Below are 22,532 nucleotides of genomic sequence, written 5' to 3'. Positions count from 1 at the left end.
GAATGAGTGAAAGATAAGCAAATAAATAAACTAGTTTAGTTTTACAGAGTCATTCTGGTTTTTTGTACTGATGACAACGTTTAATAAAAGCAACTAATGATTCTTAACACAACTGAGCAAAATTAATCAAGCTAAGTTGCTGAAAGCATCTAGTCTTACAAGACTTATTAGTAAATGTATAATCATATGGAAGTTCAGTTATAATCATAGTCTGCAAACACTCATGAAAACATTTTATCATACTTTCCCCCCCGAAGTTATATGCTCTTTGGGAAGTAGTGCAAGTTGTAAATTCTTATGGCTCATCATATAATATGTCTAACACACCAGGAATTACAAAGTGAATTTCAGGCTGGTTTGCAAGAGAATTTTCTGAGATAATCTTTTAAATGTGGTGAACTAGGTCACAACCCCTGGGTCAAATGTCATTGTGAATTATTATAATTGCAATTTATGGTAAAGACTTGAATAAGGCTTGAAACCTGTCAGTACATATCATGAGGTGGAAATAAAATTACAGCTTGTCATAAACAACAGATTTCAGTTAGGTGCTTCCTTTTCACTCTGACTGCATCAGACCTTCATCCACCCAGCAATTAACTTTATTCACATTAATATTCAGCAGTGTTGACAAGACTGACACAGTAAATCTGGGTTTGTATAAAAGTAAAGACAGATTGATGTAGAGTTATTATATTGTCTGGTGATTCATCTTTGAGCAGTAGATCTTGATAAATGGAGAACAAAGCTATTGACTCTGGTGTTGACTTATTGTGCCAAAAAAGGACTCAGAGTTTCTATTTTTCCTCTATACACAATTTTTTGTTTGGAAATAAACAGTAATTTTTGTTTAAAGACTTACAAGAAGGGACACCAGTACAGTGATATAATCCTGTTCTATTATTTTAGCACATTCATGGTTTCCTGTGGTTATTTCTTGAAAGCCTGAATAATTATTCTACAACGTAATCTTAAATAAAGTCAATCACTGCATTTTAAATGCTGTATTTACTCCCTTGTGAGGAAAAGTGTGTATGCCACTATATACACTGGCTCTTGATTATGTAATGGCCACACAAAGAAAAGGAACACATATTCCATAAAAATAAATGAAGGGGGAAAAGTAGTATTAAAAAAAAAAACTACATTTGGTCTGTTCCTTCTTTGTGTCGCAACCTGATACGCAGTTATGGCTCTGTATGGCCAATTGTCAGTCAACGGCCATCTTGTCCTGTTAAAAGGACAAGGCAGCCTCCATCTTGGACCAGGTTCTTGTTGCATAGGAAAGGGCAGAGACCTAATCCTGCCCAGCAACACTAAAGTGCTGTGTGTACTTTCCTGTTTTTTTTTCTGTTGGGCCGTCTAAAGGTCAGGCTAGTGCAGTGTGCAAAGACCTGATTCTGCCCAGCAACTCCGTAGTGTGCATTTTCCCGCTCTTTTTGGGCCCGGTCGTCTGGAGGTCAGGCTAGTTCTGCCCAGCAACTCCAGAGTACTGTATACAGAGACCTAATTCTGCCCAGATACCCCAGTGTGCCATGTGCAAATCCTGCCGGCGTTGGGGGCAACAGCTCGAAGCCTGGAGGGAGGGGGAACCAGGGACCAATCAGATGTTGACACGAGTGAGTGAGACCCTTTCTATAAAACTAGATTTCCCCCCCCCCCCAAAATCTGTGTGGAGTATCCGCGTGTCAGCTGAAGGGCCTGATCAACCTTTTGGCCAGGGTCTCCTCCCGGTCTAGCTCGTAGTGTGGAGTATCCGCGTGTCAGCTGAAGGACCTGATCAACCTTTCAGCCAGGGTCTCCTCCCGGTATAGCTAGCTCGTGTCGTGTCGTTTTGATCCATTCTATCAGCTCGTCATGCTTCTGGTGTCTGCTCTGCTGGTCAGCTGCACCTGGAGTGCGGTATTTGTTTTCTAATTTCTGGCAGTTTGCTTATCTAGCCTCCTATTTTTCCCCTCCCTAACCCAGTACTAAGTGTGTACACAGTGTTAAGGATTAAAGTATTGAGCTCATAATTGCACAATTGCCTAGGTGTATAGTTGTTCTAAGGTTTTAATAAATTGTTTATTGTAAACTGTTTTAAGTGTGTGAGTTACTGCTCTGTCTTTGTCCAGAGTGTTTGTGTCTGGGAGCTGTCTCCACCTGGGGATTAGCTGACCAAGGGGTTCCTGTCCCCGCGGTCTGTGTGAGTGGAATCTGCCCAACTGCAGCCGCACCACACTCTGGGTTTACCCTTAGTGTGAAAGCAAGGGCAGTTGAGGCAGTGGCCTGTGGGTCTCTTTCCCGTGTTGCACCGGGCACCGCCCTGACGAACCCGATTCCCATCTTGTGTGATTGGTGTGTCTGCCTATCCAGTGTGGTGCAGTGAGCAGTATAGAATTGTACTGTTAATGATTTTTGGGTTGTTTATATTGCCTAACAACATCCCAGCTAAAAATTGCCTCTCTCCCTTGGCCCAAGTTGTAACTTTCCCCCAAATAAACGCAGCCACTTGGCTTTGCACCTTATTCTGGTCCTGCCTGTTTTTCCTCACCCAATACAAAGCTGATCGAACCCGAATCAGTTTCGGACACTTTACAATATCACCTAAGGTGGAGCAAAGTTAGCTGTAAGAGAATACAGGTTTCCCAAAGTTTAAAAGATGCATCACAGAAGTTATTGGGAGATGTAACAATTTTTTTTATAATGGTTACTAAAACAAGCTACCACCTTCTTCTGCTTTTTCAATCTTGTGGATTCATTACTGCATGTATAAAGGATTGAGTTACTTTAAATAAGTGCAGCCATGCCCTTTCCCTTAATAATGTTCTGCTTTTATGTGCGGCTCAAAAAGTGCTTAATTTAATTAAAATGCATGGCAAAAGGCATTAAGCAAAAAGTGCATACCTCTGAAGTAGAGAAAGGAGATGTACAGGGATCTATCTACCAATTACTGTAATGCATCAACTTCTGTGTGATGTGGCAATTAGGTAGTGTTGCCACGGGCTCTCCCAACAGTTTAAAAGAGGGAAGAAAAAATATCCTATCCTATCACAACTGTAGATGAAAATCAGGCAGACAGAGCCTGAATCTCTGTTGCATAATGTCATCTTTACATCACTTCAACACAATGGATGGATCTAGCAACTGGAGAATTCACCCAATGCAAGGGGAATTGCTCAGTGGTGTGGAGCAGTTACACTGAATCTACAACATGCCCTCCCAGCCCCCAGAGTAGTAGGCACATTCAGGGGAGGGGAACCTCGAGGAAGGGATTGTGGCTAGAGCATTACTGTGCTCTAGTCATTTTCCTGATGTCAAAATGATTCCTTGGAGCCAGAGGTAGCTGAATGCAAGTTAGAGCAGCCTCAAAGCTGTTGTAACTTATGCCTGCAGCTGGCTAGCTTGAGAATAGGGCAATGATTACGGTTTCTTAAAGTCATGTTTATCACCACTCCCTTCTGTTCCTGTGCTAAGCACAGGCTGACCAGGAGAGGGAATCAAGCTCAGGGTGTAATTATCTGGAGTAAGAATTTTGGCTACACCTCTTCACTTGAGAAAAATGCCATGAGATCTTTAATAATCACAAGAAGCCTTGCAGAATCATGGCTTTATCTCTTAAAGACCTGTGTGCATAGAACTAAGAGGATGGCAGGACCTTAGCCGTGAAAAAACAAAAATGTTTCAGTACCGCAAGGTTATAGCTGTATACTTTGTAGTTGCTGTAACTCTCCAAAATGTAGATTTCTCTTGTATGTTAGTCATCTGACATTTATTCAGCTACTAAAATCTCCTCTTTCTCAGCTCCAAAGAGGATTGTCTAAGATTTAAACAATATGCAATAAGGCATAAGTGCCTACAAAGGATCCTGGTTTGGAAGACTTCATCACTAACAAAAGAGATCTGAAAAATCACAACTACCAGGTAGCTTTCAGAATCAGAATGAAGCACTGGAATATATTTGGGGCATGTACTCTGGATGCCAACACACAAGAACATAAGAACGGCCGTACCAGGTCAGACCAAAGGTCCATCTAGCCTAGTATCCTGTCTACCGACAATGGCCAATGCCAGGTGCCCCAGAGGGAGTGGACCTAACAGGCAATGATCAAGTGATCTCTCTCCTGCCATCCATCTCCATCCTCTGACAAACAGAAGCTAGGGACACCATTCCTTACACAGATTCCCATATGAAACAGTCAAATGGAAATCAACTGGTGTAAAGAAATAAGGGTTCTCTTGGGTACCCTCAAGAAGAACCCTTAGCAGGAAGGGCAGAATAGTCAACCTCAACACCATAGAGCAAAGGGAAGCAGCAGCAAATGACAGAGGAATGGAAGAAATTGGATTCCACCCTGTGCACCAATATTGGAGCTGGAACAATGTAAATGTATGTAATAGGGCATAAAAAGGGGTGGAGGGAAGACAAATTAATAGAGGAGAATTGTTTCAATAGTCACAAGTAGTTGTCAGCCAAACCAGTGCCAGATGGTAGTGAATGTTATGCATCAAGGCAGAGAGAGAAAGTGGTGATCTTCTGAAGTTTAACAGGGAGCCCTTATCATGGATGAGGCAGCATGGGAGAAAGGTGGTGCTGGACAAGAGGAGCATGGGTGATCAAGCCTGACATCATTGGTGAAGTGAACATAGGGTTGAAAACACAGAGAATTTAGATTTGAAAAGTAGGACAGACTATATGGGGGAAAGGGAGAGCCTTAAAGATGGAGAGAAACTTGTGTGTCATGCAGTGGAGAAGGAAGAAAAAAAGATATCCAGATAGGGGTATGTGGCAGTCAGAATAACAGTCCCAGAAGAGGAGTCTAGCAGCAGCAGCAGTTTTGAATAGACATGAAAGGTACAAGGTTGGAGGCATCAATGCCAGAGAGGAGGAGATAAGGTCCTAGACAAGAATTATTGTAGTCTGTAGAGATACAAATGGACGTATCTTTGAGATGTTATAGTGGTAGAAATGGTAAGACTTAGGCATGGCTTGGATGTATAAGTCAAATCAAAGAGGACACCCTAAATATAGGCCTGTGTGGCCAGAATGCTTATGGACTATGGTGAAAGAGAAGAATACATTAAATATTAAGGAAATTTTGCAGGAGTAGAAATTGATTTCCTCCCCCATCCTCAAGTTATCATGACAACCAATTTGGCTGATTACCCACAAATCTTCTGAGGAAGAACCTTCTGGTGGATGACAGCATATCTGGGAAGTTTCAGAAGCAATAGTTAACTTTTTTAAAAATTGTGTTTAAAATCGGAATCTAGCCAAAAGCTAGTCACAACTTTTACTATCAAGAGATTACCATATCCATAACCTGTCAATAGTATAAAGTCCATTGAGGATAGGCATTAAACATTTGCAGTTTACTAAGGAATGGTTAGATGTCTTAGTTGTTGATTAAAGTTCTTCCTTTCCCTTTTATGCTTCTCCTAAAACTGAGCAGAATTTTCCTCTTATAACTGTAGAGGTTTTTAAGATGTCTGCAAATATCAAACCTGGAGAGTTACTGTTCAGATGTTCAACAAAAATCTCTCTCAAATTATAATTTGAAAAAGACAATCCAATTATGAGGAAATTTCATATTCAGATATGTTGAATGAGCATATTTTCCTTCTATTTACACCATTTTCTGATATTTTTCTTCTTGTAGTCTTCTTATACTCTGATTTTTGCCTCCATTTCTTCCACAATTGATGTTTAGTTTCCCTCTAGTAGTTTCTCATATGCTTTCTAATAGCCATTACCCCAAGAAATCTGTCTGAGGGTGTCTCTTCACTTGAGTTAACATGGATTCTTATTCAGGTGTTGCTCCTAAACTCATGCCTGTCCCCACATATAACCTTCTTACCTGAGTTTGGCAGTACTTTAAACCCAGGCTAGATGGTCCAGCTGAGGATATAGGCTAGTGCTCAGATGCCACTTTCACTCAAGCTGGTAAAACACCCACTTCCTAGGAAGAACATAGACTAGATTGCTTGAGTACAGATAATCTTCTAATGCCTTTCCCTATCTCCCCTCAGGTACCCACAAAGGCAAACAAGTTCTCCCACAACTCACTAGGAAAGAGTCAGTGGCTCAGCTTACTGTGCTATAAGAAACAATGGGAAATACCCCTTGAAGTCTTAGCAACACAGATCCACAGGTGAGTACAGCACTAATGAGGATGCAATGAGTTGGGTAGGGCTTTGCAGCATAGCAGCTGTCTCGGGGACTAGGTTAACTCAAGTACTGATCACCCAGGTTAATCATCTGCAGTGAAAACAATGTCTAGACTTACCTTCTGCTACTTGCTCCTTGAGCCTCTTCACAAACTCTCCCAACAATGGCTTATTTATTAACTCTGATCTCTTCTTGACTGAGCCTTTGTAGGTTTGTCTTAATTAAATCCAAGCTATCTGTGCTTTCTCTGATTACATGGCTTTAGTTTTCTCTTTAGATCCTGAAACAAGTAGCAGTTTGAACAAGCATCTAACATATTGCACCACTTCATTCTGCATCCTGATAAAAGGTGGCAGTTCTCAAACCTAGGCCCATAGTTTTGCTAAACAAGAAGCAGATCCACTGTTCCATAGCAATGCAAGCTCTTGTAAGGGAACTGCAGCTAATACCTCATGGCCAGAGGTTACACCCACTGATTCAGCTGGGCCTGGTAACTAGCAGAAGACTGCTGATTAGACACCACTAGGCATAAAGTTTCCTGTCCCTGCCCACCCTTTATCTGAGCAGCTAGCTGCTAAGCCTGCTGCTGATTAGACCACTGAGAGCAAGTTCCATCCCGTCCCTTCCTTGTTCCTCACCCTGATTCTAGTTACTGACCTTAATCCTTGACTTAGTTTTAGACTCTGACCCTGGCACCTATCCTTGGTATGGCTCCTGACTCTGGCTTTGATGTGACTTCTGACTTGACGCTGATGTTGCCCCCTACCCCCCTTTAGACTTGACAAAAGCCTAGCTAAGGAGTGACTGTTTCTATCTTGCTATCTAGGAAGAGCCAAATGAAGAGTCTTCTCTTATAGGGTCAAGTTTTTAGTCCAAACTCAGGTTTAGTCAAATAAAGAGACCCCAATTTAAAAGTAACACTTGTGTGTTAAATGTTCTTTACCTGTGTTTACTTTGTGTTTAGTAATTTTCACTACTTGTCCTGGGGAGTCAGTTGTTTCATTTGGAGTGGTGGGTGCTCAGTAGTCCTGAAAGCCAGATTTAGTCACTTTCCTTTTTGCTTGTGTGACTCTTTCCCAGAGTAATGGGGGGGGGGAGGGGCGAGGTAAGAGCAATGTTAAGAAAACATATTAGTAAAACCACAAACCGGGGGAGGGGTTCATAGGTGTAATGTCAAACTATTCAACTTTTTTGTATTAAGTAGATTAGAAGTTGATCCTCTAAAGGTCAGAATCTGACCTACAGTTTGTAACAAGTATCAGAGGGGTAGCCGTGTTAGTCTGGTTCTGTAGAAGGAGCAAAGAATCCTGTGGCACCTTATAGACTAACAGACGTTTTGCAGCATGAGCTTTCGTGGGTGAATACCCACTTCTTCGGATGCAAGCAGTGGAAATTTCCAGGGGCAGGTGTGTATATATAAGCAAGCAAGAAGCAAGCTAGAGATAACGAGGTTAGATCAATCAGGGAGGATGAGGCCCTGTTCCAGCAGCTGAGGTGTGAAAACCAAGGGAGGAGAAACTGGTTCTGTAATTGGCAAGCCATTCACAGTCTTTGTTTAGTCCTAAGATGATGGTGTTAAATTTGCAGATGAACTGGAGCTCAGCAGTTTCTCTTTGAAGTCTGGCCCTAAAGTTTTTTTTGCTGTAGGATGGCCACCTTAAAATCTGCTATTGTGTGGCCAGGGAGGTTGAAGTGTTCTCCTACAGGTTTTTGTATATTGCCATTCCTAATGTCTGATTTGTGTCCATTTATCCTTTTCCTTAGAGACTATCCAGTTTGGCCGACGTACATAGCAGAGGGGCATTGCTGGCATATGATGGCATATATTACATTGGTGGACGTGCAGGTGAATGAACCGGTGATGGTGTGGCTGATCTGGTTAGGTCCTGTGATGGTGTTGCTGCTGTAGATATGTGGGCAGAGTTGGCATCGAGGTTTGTTGCATGGGTTGGTTCCTGAGCTAGAGTTACTATGGTGCGGTGTGCAGTTGTTGGTGAGAATATGCTTCAGGTTGGCAGGTTGTCTGTGGGCGAGGACTGGCCTGCCACCCAAGGCCTGTGAAAGTGTGGGATCATTGTCCAGGATGGGTTGTAGATCCCTGATGATGCGTTGGAGGGGTTTGAGCTGGGGACTGTATGTGATGGCCAGTGGAGTCCTGTTGGTTTCTTTCTTGGGTTTGTCTTGCAGTAGGAGGCTTCTGGGTACACGTCTGGCTCTGTTGATCTGTTTCCTTATTTCCTCGTGTGGGTACTGTAGTCTTGAGAATGCTTGGTGGAGATTTTCTAGGTGTTGGTCTCTGTCTGCGGGGTTAGAGCAGATACGGTTGTACCTCAGTGCTTGGCTGTAGACAATGGATCTTGTGGTGTGCCCGGGATGGAAGCTGGAGGCATGAAGGTAGGCATAGCGGTCGGTAGGTTTTCGGTATAGGGTGGTGTTAATGTGACCTCCAGATCAGTGGCACCGCTATGGGCACCCGCATGGCCCCACAATATGCCAATATTTTTATGGCCGACCTGGAACAACGCTTCCTCAGCTCCCGTCCACTCACGCCCCTTCTCTACCTACGCTACATTGATGACATCTTCATCATCTGGACCCATGGGAAGGAGACTCTGGAAAAATTCCACCATGATTTCAACAGCTTCCACCCCTCCATCAACCTCAGCCTGGACCTATCTACACGGGAGGTCCACTTCCTAGACACCATGGTGCAAATAAGCTACATATCTACAGCAGCAACACCATCACAGGACCTAACCAGATCAGCCACACCATCACCGGTTCATTCACCTGCACGTCCACCAATGTAATATATGCCATCATATGCCAGCAATGCCCCTCTGCTATGTACGTCGGCCAAACTGGATAGTCTCTAAGGAAAAGGATAAATGGACACAAATCAGACATTAGGAATGGCAATATACAAAAACCTGTAGGAGAACACTTCAACCTCCCTGGCCACACAATAGCAGATTTTAAGGTGGCCATCCTACAGCAAAAAAAACTTTAGGGCCAGACTTCAAAGAGAAACTGCTGAGCTCCAGTTCATCTGCAAATTTAACACCATCATCTTAGGACTAAACAAAGACTGTGAATGGCTTGCCAATTACAGAACCAGTTTCTCCTCCCTTGGTTTTCACACCTCAGCTGCTGGAACAGGGCCTCATCCTCCCTGATTGATCTAACCTCGTTATCTCTAGCTTGCTTCTTGCTTGCTTATATATACACACCTGCCCCTGGAAATTTCCACTGCTTGCATCCGAAGAAGTGGGTATTCACCCACGAAAGCTCATGCTGCAAAACGTCTGTTAGTCTATAAGGTGCCACAGGATTCTTTGCAGTTTGTAACAAATTACACATCCAGCGTATAATAGAAACAGCTGTGTCAGGGATGGCTATCTGGATGTATCTTTGCTGTTAATATTTTAAAGTTTTCATGGATGTAGTCTCCCATTTCTTCCAGTTGTTTAAGTTGCCCATATGGCATAAGCATTACAAATGTTGGAAGGTATTAGCAGCATTCTGTAACAGAATACATTGCCATGTTTATCCTATGTTTTCTCTTGTGTGTCATCGATAAGCATTTAGATCTCCCACTCCTTTGGTTCCATATATTCATTAGCTTTCATCTTCTATTTAAATACTTGTTTCTGTATGATGCTGATACATTGGGATTCTAACACTTCTTCCCATGGTTTCAGTGTCAATATATCATTAGCCTGAGGGTTTTTTTCAAGATATAAACCAGTCATAGATTTCTAAAGTCACCAGCTCAACTAATGGATCACCATTTTTCTAACTTCCAGGAACATAAGCACTGTTTACCTTGGCCCTCTCCTTTCTCTTCAGTGAGGTGGTTATGAGTCAGAAGTATTAGATCAACAGGACCTCTTCACTGACTTCTTATCCCTGCCTCTCATAACAGATAGTTAAGGGTTAAGGTCTCTTTTACCTGTAAAGGGTTAACATGCAGTACCTGATGACCACCTGACCAGAGGACCAATCAGAGACAAGATAATTTCAAATCTCTGTGGAGGGAAGCCTTTGTCTGTGTTCTTTGTTAGAGTTCTCTCTTTGGATCTAAGAGAGGCCAGACATGTCTCCAAGTTCTCCTGGAGTAGTTCCTACTATTCAATAGTGAGTATTAATTAGAAAGGCAGATTAGTCTTATAATTTGATTTCTACATTTGCAATTGTGTGTTTGCTGAAGGAAATTCTTTATTCCTGTTTGCTGTTACTTTGCTTTTACTGAGAAAGAAAGGAGGGGGGATTCTCTCCAGAGATCAATAAGTTTAGACCCTGTGTATTGTTCCATCTTGGATTACAGAGACAAGTTACTTTCTTTTATTCTTTAATAAATCTTTTCTGTTAAAAACTTGGTTGATTTTTCCTTGGGTGGATTCTCAGGGAAAGGGGAGGAGGGAAGCATCCCTCTGTAGTGGATCCCGGTATCTCTCCTAAGAAAAGGGAGGGGGAAGGAAGCAGGGGGAATAGTTTATTTCTCCTGGGTGTAAGAACTCCATGGATTTGGGGCTCTTGGGATCCCCAAGGATTTTGGGGAAGGACTGTGTCCCAATCCACGTACCTGATTGGGTTGTGGCAGCTTTTACTAGATCTAAACTAGGATTTTAGTTTAGAGATAAATTCATGCAGGTCCCCATATTGGAACCCAACAGCTCTAAGTGGGGGTGAGACCTATGACACTTCCATTGAACAAACTGCATGTCTTTACCTAATGGAGTTCCTTTTTATTTATACTGGATACTGTAGCTGGATACTCCCAGACACTAAAAGACAGACTCTATTAGCCACACTCTACCCCTTCCTCAAGAAGATGTTGTTGGCTGGAGTTTGTTTCTTAGAGTCAAACTGACTAAATTTCATCTGGGTTAAATTTCATAAACTGCAAACTGGCTGTAAGCCTGGAAACAATGTAACTTTTGCTTAATTTGAATCAATTGTCACTTATATTGTATTGTAATCTTGTTGGCCCAATTTAGCTGGTGTGAAGCAAATTGTTGATGGTTTAGCTGAGCAACTGGAATAATGAAGAAATTAAAACACCGTGAAGACAATGGGCAGAGCCAGTATTACTAAAGGTGTGGACTTTATTGAAAGGTGGAGGTGACAAGCCAAGAGAAACTGGTTAGCTCAGATGGGCAGCGAGGAACTGAGTGGGATGGTTATATGAGCTGTAATTGATTGGAGGGGAATTTTAGCTTTAGTTCTCAAAAGTAAATGTCTATGAGCAGTTTTCAAAGACTCACTAAAGATTAACATTTCTTAAAGTTATACCTATATTGGACAAGGTGGCTGTGAGGATGCTTTTTTCAGGTAGTTCAAAGGGAGCGAAGACTTGCTGTACCCCATCTAGGAGGCACAGACCTGGCTTAACCAACCTGTATGCCCACCTCCCTCCAGCTTCTCTGCAAGAGGAAGGATGGTAGGAGGTGCGGCAAGAGCATGTTACTGTCTGGATATGCTGAGCCGGAGCCTTTAAAGATCATTTTCAGATACTAAGATTTTTATTTTTAAATCTAGCTTTCATGGGTCACATTTTTGAAGATTGTCTTAACAACAAAATATAAACTTATGCAACATTGTCTTCCTGAGTCTGCAGACAGACCGGATCCATGACTGAGAGGTATGAATTTCCTGTATCTATCATTAGTTTCACTATGGTGTTTAACTCTAAAGCTGATGCTATGTTAGCATTGACACTATTATATTGCTGATCATTTTAATGGATGGAATGGGGAAGGAATGCAAGTGAAGCTCACAAGAGTAGAGATTGGGAGGTCTTGCAAGGAAGAAAATATAAAGGGGAGAACTGTGTTGGCACCCAAACACAGGAAAGAGGGAGGAAAAAACAGAGAAATAAAAGGCAGAAATGCAGTGATCCAACAGGGGAACCTAATTTTCCCATTGAGTGATCCTGAACACTAAGGGCTTATCTACATGGTTGGGTTAATGTGGCCTATGGGGGTGTGATTTCTAAAGTGTTAACATGTTGCACATTAGTTGGTGCATATAAACCTTGCTGGTGTGTCTCACACACACCCTTTCCATATTATCACACTACGTAGACAAGCCTTAAGATACATTTTGAGTTATTACTCAATATTCAGTAATAACTATATAAAGGCCATATTCTTTCTTGATCATTGTACACGTTTCACCAATACAAGGGAGGCAAGATGGGTGAAGTAATATCTTTTATTGCATCAAGTTCTGTTGGTGAAAGCGACAAGCTTTGATACAAATGGGCATTCCATTACGGATCGGGAGAAGCCCTAAATGTATACCCAAATCACAGACAATAATTAAAAATGGAATTGAACTGTCTCCTCAAAGAGTTTGACACTCCTGCCCTTGTCAGACTAAAACAATAGCATCAAGAGAGGTTTTACCTTTCCCCGTTCATCTAATGTGGTGTTCTTTGAACCCTAATTGTGACGGCTTAAATGCTAACACTGTTAATTGCTTCATTGCTGAAAGATGTAGCAAATGTATTTAGCAAATGCCTTTATCCAGGGCATCTGGACAGACCTGCCATGGCTTGAACATCCTTTCAAATGAATGGAATTCTCAAAGGAAAATGCTGCCACATATATATGCATTTAAGCAGCTGCCAAAGACATTAAACAAGCTGGGTCTGCTGGGCCCTGATTTTTGGTTTGGTTTCGTTTCAGAGGTTCCTACTGAAGAGGAAAAAAAAATCAGTGCTTGGTCTAATAATGCAAGTTAAAACTCCAAAATCTCTCCTTCTAGTCAACTGAATAGTTAAATTACCGATGTAGATTTACAGGCCAGATCTTGAGCTGGTGTAAACTGGCATAGCTCTGAAGTCAGTGGAACTATATCACTATACCATTTAAGGCTTTGACAAGTATTTTGACTATTCTAACTACATTAAACTTCAAATATACTAGCTTTTCTCCATCAAATGAGAACAGAGATTCAGGGTCAGTTGTGTAGTGGTGCTGATCTATTTTTTTTTTAAGTGGATGTTTTCTGTGGGGCAGGATGCAGAGTTATTTTTCCACTTATGTTTTTAATCTTATTGTTCCATACCTACTATAGTTATTTTGTAATTGATGCTATGTAAGGAAATTAAGAATGGAGAAGGGAAACAATTAAAAAGTGTGAACAAGAAATTGTAGTCACTTTTGCATATTTCAGTTTGCACAGTTTTGTTTCTAAAATGGTTTATGTTCACTGTCATCAAAAACTTAAGGTGGTCATTTTTCAAAAATAATAGTACTAAATCAAATTAGCCACATCTGAATTTCAGTTATTTTCTGACTATATTGGCTTGGTTTACCATAATATTTTAAAAATATTTGTTAATGTAAGTGTATTGGTTTTTCAAATTAAATGTAAAAAAAATGGAGCTAGTTAGTGCAGTCTATATTAATCTGTCAACAAAGCTCTCCATAATCTTAAAATGTAAATTGTAAAGTATTCCTTTACTATATTAGAGAGAGTTATGATTTATATTTTGGCAACAGTACTTGTGCATTCTGGTATAGCTAACTGATACACATCTAAGCACTGTCACACTTAATAATTTTATATAAGGGAAAATGTTATGATCTCTTCCTCACTTGTTTTTCTTTCATGGAAGAGTGCCCTAGAGCTCTCTTGATAGTGCTGGGCAAAAAGTTTGTCTGTCTATTTTTCCACTATTAAGCAGGAACATTTAAGTCATGTGACTTCCCCTTATTAAGGACTCAATCATGTTGTCTTCAGGAAACATGTATTTTATAGGGCCTTTTGCAAAAATAGAAGCTGTCTGTCAAAGAAGCCAAAAGGTTCTAGAGTATAGAGGGAAATATATGGGGCTATTTTTAGTGAAAATGTAATTTAATTATTTGGTTATGTAACTCCTACTGCTATAGCAATGTGATAAATGAATAGTTCAATGTAAACAGAATGTTTGGAGGTCACATTAGACATTCTACACAAGCACTATGTCAAGATTTGTTGATTTTTTTGTTTCTCCTCCTAATTATAGCACTCAAGATACTCCACTGTGAATATGATCAGAAAGTTTGACTTATGAAGTATAAGGAGTATAAGTATAATTTGGCTAGATTCCAAGTGGGAATTAAGCCAAAGGGACTATATCAGCTGAGGACCTACACTAGCCCAATGTGTTTTCTGCATTTATATAACTTCTTCCTCAAGTGGGTTTCTCTACTGGCTGGAGTATTAAAATTATCATCATCATAATCCCCAAACTGTTGCAGTGAATCATCTGGTCAGATGCAAGGCCAGTTTTCATGAATTCTGGGGCTTTACCAATATGAAAGTTATTAAATTACTTTATTGAAAGGACTCAGTGATGATCATATCTAATTACATTTACAGTGTAATAGAACTGATTCAAAACCTGTTGAAGTCCGTGGGAATCTTACATTTATCTCAGTAGGCGTTGGATCCGACCTAATGTTGGTACTTGGCTTTCTCCCATAAGAAGAACTTTTAAGCCTAGACAGGACAGCACTTTGTAAGAGTTCAGCAATGAACATGGAATAATCAAAGAATTTTGTGTGTTCTCCTTTCTGGATCCATTACTAGTTATTTCATGTAACATGTTCAATTATGATGATTTTTTTCTGAGGACAAATTGAGAATATTTACCTTTTTTCCCCTTCAGATTCAAAGTCTAATTAAGAATCCCAGTGTATATTATTCAAGGCCACTTAATTTGTGATCACTGAATGGCTTTTGTGCCATAGCCATGATCCTCTCTGGGGTGATGGAGAGGCCACTGACACAAGAGTGGTCTGCTAGGATGCCTGCCACTGCTCTTCCATGTGCTGGCTAAGTGCTTCCTGTGTCATTACTCCTTGTTTTCAGGAGGGCTGGGTTCCATCCAGGCGGAAAGAGGACTCTGCCCGCCACCCTTCTGAGCAGAGAACCAGCCACACCCAAGCAGAGGACTCTGTGTTTGGTTCCTCCTCCACAAAAAAGCTATGATGGAGTGGCGGCAATGACATCCCCTTGCCCCACAGAACCCTCTGCAGGATGGGTGTTGGCAGAAACACCCACACCCATACACTCACACACACTCTGCTCTAAGGGGTGGGAGTTCCAAAGAATGTTCCCACTAATTATTTTTGTGTGTGTGGAATGAATGGCTGCCCAAGCTCAAATTCCACTCTCATCAGCTTCCTCCTTATTCCACACCATCCCTCATTCCATCTACCTCTTCAGTCACTCATTCCTACTCCGTCCACTCTTTCATTTAGCACCTCTTTTCTCTCTCTCTCCATTCTCTCTCTCCTGTGCTCATGTTTGTTAAACTTGATTTCTTGCAGTCATGTGTGTCATGCTGTCTAGAGTAGCTCATAACTGAGTGCCAGTTTCAGGTCAGACACCCCAAACTGGTGGTATATTCTATTATCAGATTTTATCAAGCCAGTAACAAATGTGTACTCTTGGATTACGAAATTAATTTTACCATAGATTCACAAAGAGCCCCCTTAGGCTCTCTAGTGCATCTTGCCATGCAGACAAACTAGAATTTGTGATGAAAGGTTATTAAAAACAAAAATCATTTCATATCAGGTTACTTCCAATCCCAAAGGCTCAGTCCTTTACAGCAGGACAATGGATACTCTCGATCTTACACCAAAAACAATTCTGGAAGCCAATTTCTCTAGTGAACTAATGGTTTATTAGCTAAGAAAAAGGAATGAGAGTTAGTGAAAAGTTAAAGCAGATAAAATACATGAACCAGTTAAAGTCCAAGTTTGTAAGTGCAAAGCGATAGCAGAGATGTAGTAATCTGCTAGTTTTACAAAAGTCTTTTCAGGGTTACCCAGGGTAAATCTGGTGATTTCTGTCGACTTGCTCAGTATTCCATCCTGTTAGAAACCAAAACAGAGATACAGGATCAATCTTATTACTTTCTGGGGAAGACAGCTATCTGGCAAGTATTTTCATCACAGCATGGGCTCTTCCGGTTCTGACTAAATGCAAACCGAATTTGTGAAATTCCATTGTTGAACACAAGGACCTATGCTTTGAAGTTAGCAATCTTTTACATTCCCAAGGCTCCAGTCTTATGTGATGGGCAATCCAATTACAGAGATATACTTAATGCATTTAGTTAACACTCTTTCCTAACTTTTCACAAAGTTTCCACATCAAGTAAATTCTCACTTATGCTTTTGATCTAGGGTTAATTAAGTACAGGGTACACATAATGTAATGTGAGAGTAAAATAGGTTGTAGTAAGTGAAGACAGTATTCACACACACATGAATTGGCCTATGGCTTTGATTTGACCCAGAGTCACCTATCCCACAGGCCAGGAAAAGTCATGGTATGTGGGCCAATGATCCAAGAGCCAGGAACACTGGCCCCTACTCTTGTTGCCAGCCAGAAGCTGCAAAGACTGGGACTCCTTTCTCTTCTAGGAGATGCCAGGGTGGCTGTGGCTCCCATCCTTTCCAGATAACCTTGAGTGCACTAGAGGAAGCAGCTGGATTATTCTCTTTGGCAAAGGGGGGCAACCCCTCAAAGTCCTCCTAGTAGCAAGGGGTATGGGGAGGGTCTACTTCTTCCCTGGATGTCATCTTCCTTTCCCTAGCTACCCAGAGGACCTGGGAATAACTCTTTCTCTCCTTGAGTGGTGGTCCCTGTGATCTTATGCCCCATATTCTTCATAGAAATATTGTTATGATACAAATATGGCATAACTAAGATTGTTTTGTGCAAGATAGGTCATGTGAGGTATCACTGGAAAGATTATGATTTACTGAACGTAATTATTCAATTTGTATCCAACTATCATTTCTGTATCTGACTTTAGGAATATTGACTATGTAACAATTACAACTGTGTGTGCACTTAGGGAATGCCCACCAGACAGTATGCATCAGCCTGGATGGGCCATGAGGAAGGACAATAGGACTTTGAAGATACTAATTTTCCTCCTTCCTGAGAAGTTTCATAGGATGCTGCTTTGACACTGCAGGGTCATGTGATCATGTCACCTGGTACAGGATATCATCTTGAAATGCTGGTGCTTTTCCCCGGGAAGGAGGTGTGGGTCAAACAAGGAAACAAAGGATTCCAGCCATATGCAAATCCTATTTAAGTCTGGGGAGTCAGTTAATCTTGGCTCTTCTCCGCTGCCTCCCCACCCAAAAAGGAAGACTGTTGAAAACACCTGAAGACACAAAGGAACTGAACTGGGGAGGCAGGGGCTGAGCCCAGGCAAGAAAGGTCTAGCCTGTGAAAGGAATCCTGAAGATTTAAGCTGCAAGCGGTGCAGTTTACCTTCAAGAAACTCTGCCACCCACTTGAAACAACATTTAGGGTGATAAATTATTATTTGTAGCCAGTATTCCTTATTTCATTAAGATTAGTTTGTGTGTTTTATTTGCTCAGTGACCTGCTTTGATCTGTTTGCCATCCCTTATAATCACTTAAAATTTATCTTTTGTAGTTTATAAACTTGTTTTTTGTTTATTCCAAAAGCCAGTTTGTGCAATTCATAACTGGGAGGGAAAGGGGGCAAAAAGCTGTGCATACCTTTCTCCACATTAGGGAGGGAGCGAATTTTGAGATTATGCTGTATAGATCTCTATAAAGCGCAAGATAAAATAATTTTGGATTTACACTCCATAGGGTGTGTGCACCAGCGTGCTGGGCAATTCCTGAAGATGAGTTCTCCCACAGAGAGCTGATTGCAGACTCTGTGTGATTCTACAGCTGGGTGTGTCCCTAACTGTCTGTGTGCTGGAAGGGGACTTGAGAGCTGGTCACAGCAGCACAGGTTAGGGGAAACCCAGGCTGGTGGAACAGGCAGACTCAGTGGGACCCCAGAACATCAGGTGGCACCCTTGAAGGGAGGTCCAACCCATCACAGTCACAGTCCCCTCTGCTGCCAAGCAGTAGCAGAGTGACCCCCAACTAAAGCAGCAGCAGGGGCCTAATCTGTTCTGGTGATGGGTGTGGTTCAGAGGTTGGCTGCAGATTTAGGCACACATGTGAGGGAGCTAGAGTAACATATATAATAGGACGTATGCACTTCATAGTACTGATCACAGCTTGTCAGCTGCCTCACTCTGTTAGCAGGTCACAGTGTCCTGTAGTCATTACTTAAAAGGTGAGTTTTGAGGAGGGACTCCCTAGAGTGGTTTTGTCACCTAGTTGGTCAAATGTTCTGACTAACATGCTGGGTATGCAAACAGGAAGATCAAGGCTCTCGTAAATTATGCTCTTCCCAACAGGATTCTCAGCTGTTAGTTTCTGCAGGTTTTTAGTTTACGTTAATTTTTGGTTTGAGATGATAAATTAAATCTACTGTCTAACAAAATGTTTCACTTCAGTCAGAACCTGTAGAAAGCAAACAAAATTAAATAAAAATAACTAACAAAAATCCAGAAGTGACATTCTTAAATCTAAAGAAACTTGAAAATCTCAGTAAGTTTACCATTCTGCTATAGCTGTGGCATGCAATAACAAGTTCTGTAAAATTGTATTCTGAGTGCTTGTGTACGACCACTCAGGAAGGGCAATAAAATTCTCTCTGGTCAAAGGCTAATGTAGTAGGGCCAAATTCAGCTGGATGTAAGACTGCAACTTCCATTGACTTCAACAGTATTTTGGGCCTGTTTCCAGAGAGGCTGAATTTTGATCATGGCATGGAAGAAAAGATGAAAAGGTATTTTATAAACGTCCATTCTTATTTTTTAAGTACTGTCTGCATTCAGCTTGTCTGCCATATCCCCAAACATGTTTCTTTTCCCTTTGTGCCATCTACTTTTTCAGCTAGTGAAGGGTGTATAGACACATGCACAAGGAAAGAATGGCAGAAAACTTGAGCTGTGGGTTGAAACTGAGAGACAAGCATTTGTCAAAACAAAGTATCCGAGACCAAACTAAATGCATTGCAACCCAATTGAGTGTATTTTGCTATGACAGAAGCATTGCCCAGTAAAACTGACGCATTTGTAATCTACTGTTTCAATGTCTTCCATATGGCAGGAGATATGAATCCAGCATGATCACCCATACAGTTACACACCATGCGTGCACTCTAATTTATAGTGACCATTCAAGGGCCCTTAATGTCTGCAATAATATTGCTTCCTTTTGTTTGCTTTGAGTGTGTTTATGATAATAGCTTTTATTCCATTTACAGTGCATATGCTGACACCACATCTTTTTGTTATGTCCCCAGATTCAACCTACTTTAACCTAACTTCCAGCTCTGATGTACTCTAAGGGCTTGGCTACACTTGCAGATGTAGAGCGCTGAGAGTTAAATCAGCCCTCAGAGACCGCAGCAGGGAAAGCACTGCTGTGTGTTTACACTCTCAGCTGAAAGAGCAGTGGTGTGGCCACATTAGCAGCTCTTGCAATGCCACAGAGAGCGGTGCATTGTGGTAGCTATCCCAGTGTGCAAGTGGCTGCAACGTGCTTTTCAAATGGAGGGATGGGGTGGAGTCTGACAGGGAGCATGTTGTGTGTATGTGGGGGGAGGGACAGTGTGTTTTGAGGGGCAGAGAGTGTGTTAGCAAGCTGTCTTGTAAGTTCAGACAGCAGCAGGGGGAAACCCCAACATCAGCCTCACCCTGCCTCTCACATGCCTGCCTTGGCAGCAGCAGCATTCCACAGTAATGGTTTGCAGATAAGCATACTGGCTGTCAGACACAGAGCTTTGAAAGGGGATAGCTGCATGCCTGCAGCTGAGTTCAAAACAATGAGAAAAGTAGCCACTTTGACTTTAGGGGATTATGGGACATTTCCAGAGGCCAATCACAGCGCAGTAATGCAACACGTCATCCACACTGACACCCGGGTGTTTCAGCCAGGGCACAGCAAGCTATAGGCTTCTTGTGGATGTGGATTACCAGGATTGCTCCAGACATAGAGTCCAGGTGCTCTAAGTGCCTTGCCAGTGTGGACACCTCAGGAGTTAGGGCACCCAGGGCTGATTTAATGAGCTCCAACTTGCAAGTGTAGCCAAGCCCTAACACTTTTTTTGACATTACTCTAGGGCTGCTGAAAAGGAGGGCAGCTGGAGCTAGAAGTGGAAACAGATTGTATCAGAACAGCAGTGCAGTATCTTACTACTCTGATGTGTGACACATGTGATGGAAGTTATTGTGCTAGTAGTTCCTAGAAAGAGCTTTTTCCCCCCATTGTTTTCTTCTGCAGGATCTTCTGAATTCTTGGCAGCTCTGACCTCCTCCATCACTCTTATCTCTCTCTCATTAGCTGCTAGTAGGTTTCTTTCACCTATTTACTTTTTAAAAAGGGATCCAAGTTGTAAACAGTCTCTTCATTAATTTTTATTAGGTATGTGCTTGCTTTTATGCATAAGTAATCTAACATCTTGAGTTTTCACATCTTTAATTTGCAGCAAGTGCAAACAAACGATACTTTCAAGAATTCTTTCTGGGACTGATATCTTGTTTAAAATAATAATATGAAAGAGGGGGTGGATAGTGAGGTAGCAAAATTTGCAGATGATAAAATCTAGGTTAAGTGAAGATGAGAAAATACAGGAATTTTCAGGGGACTTAAAGCTACATGAATGGAGAGCACAATAGCAGATGAAATTCAATGCTGACAAACATAAGGTAAACTCAGACTAATCAAGTACACCACTCAGTTATAAATTAATTATAACCACTCAGGAAAATGTGGGCAGTTTTGAAAGACTCATTGAAAGCCTCTGGTCAATATGCAATGCTGTTCAGCAAAGGAAAAACCCTAGAAACAGCCATCTAAGCAGCTCAGGCTAAGGTTTATGTTTCCTTAAGAATCAAATGAATAAAGGAAAACCCAAGGAAGATAGAAATTGTGAATACTAGTCCAGTGTGTAAATACCATATTTGTTAGTGGGATATGGAATCTGCTTGTTCTCACTGAGGACACTTTGAGGTCTAATCTAACTTCTAGGCTTTTGCCCAGACCACATCTTTCAAGGTGTCTTGCATTTCCTTTGTTAGTAAGGAAGGGATTTGAACAGGAAAGGAAAGTGGTCATTGGCTCTCATGGCTACAGAAACAACTTTCTAAAGTTTGTTTATTTGTAATTACCCTATTACTATGTTTTTTTTAATGAAGTCTTCGGGAGATGGTTGGTCATCAGTAGCTTTGGCTGTACTAATAAACTTGGAACATTCATGTTACTTTAATTGATTTCAGAGCAGAAATGAGTCCACTTGCAGTAATAGCATCACTTGTTTGTTTGCCTATATCAAGGAGCCTCATTTGAGCCTTATAAAGTGCCTCTCAGAGTCCAGAATGGAATTGTCTTTTTTCTAACAGTCCATGATTTTCAGTGTCTAGCAAAGTTGCAAATCTGAAATGTTTTAAGTACTTATACTAACCAATCTGTTCCACTCTGTATTTAGCACTGATGCTCTTTGTACATTTCTCAGACCTGAAGAAGAGCTCTGAATACACTCAGAAGCTGATCCAATAAAAGATTTTTCCTCACCCACCTTGTCTTTGTAAGGTCTGTTTATGGGGTTTGGATCTATAAAATCCTCATATAGATTAGAGCCAATATTACCTAAGTGGCTGTCATATTCAAGAGCAGTGATAAAATCCACAATATTTATTTTGCTATGCATGCTTCTTTATGCCAGTTAACTGCAGCAGTTCAGTAAACATTCTGGAGACCCGAGAGAGGTCCCCATGTCCATGTACAAATCAAATAGCCTTTCATTCAGCATCTCTTATAGATAAGTCATAACTGATTGCTTATATCATGTGACATAAGCAGCACTTAATCAGTCTCAGCTTCAGGCCTGCCCCTAGCTCAGGTTACTTTCCATCTCCCTTCACACAAACCACCACATTTAATGTTTTCACACTATTACTTCCCTGGCTGGGTATAGTTCATAACCATAAACCTTCCAACTCTCTTTTTTGGCTCACTTAGTCTTTTCAGTTTATAGCACTTTTCAACATTGACATAGCTGTCCTGTGAGGCTCAGAAATCTCTTTAGTCCTTAATCAAGGTTTCTCCTTCCATATATCCCTCCCTCCAGGCTTGCAGTCTTTTGCAGTCCTCCTAGGTGGGGCTTCTCAGCCTGTAGGCTCCATATCGCTCAGCGGGCTCCTGCTCCACACCTTCTGCCTGTGAATTTTGGAAAGCTATCATCTTCCCTATTCTCAACACTGACAGACTTTCTCCCCCAAACTATTTGAGTGAGCATCAGCTGCCCTTGTATTCCCCTCAGACCTTGTTTCAGATTACATGATGCCTGTACTCATTTGGTTATCAGCTGGGCAGACAGGCTATTCCTGGCACAGGTGAGGTTGAGCCCCAGCTCCCTTAAAAGGTTAGCTCAAGCCATGATTGCATTTTTATGTATACAGTACTAAGTAATAAAGCTTTTCCC

General features: G+C 41.4%; 1 long non-coding RNA gene across 1 annotated transcript; it reads left to right on the top strand.

Moving 5' to 3' along the window:
• The first annotated feature begins 5,872 nt into the window (after nucleotides 1–5,872).
• LOC120404973 lies at nucleotides 5,873–11,793 on the top strand. The gene is made up of 3 exons (XR_005598296.1): nucleotides 5,873–5,923; nucleotides 6,010–6,131; nucleotides 11,690–11,793. It is a non-coding gene; the product is annotated as an uncharacterized LOC120404973 (long non-coding RNA).
• Nucleotides 11,794–22,532: the final 10,739 nt, after the last annotated feature.

The sequence above is a fragment of the Mauremys reevesii genome, linkage group 4 (genome assembly GCF_016161935.1).
Source record: "Mauremys reevesii isolate NIE-2019 linkage group 4, ASM1616193v1, whole genome shotgun sequence".
NCBI classification, from domain to species: domain Eukaryota; kingdom Metazoa; phylum Chordata; order Testudines; family Geoemydidae; genus Mauremys; species Mauremys reevesii.
Note: the sequence above shows the minus strand (reverse complement) of the source record. Positions and strands in the feature narration are given on the sequence as shown.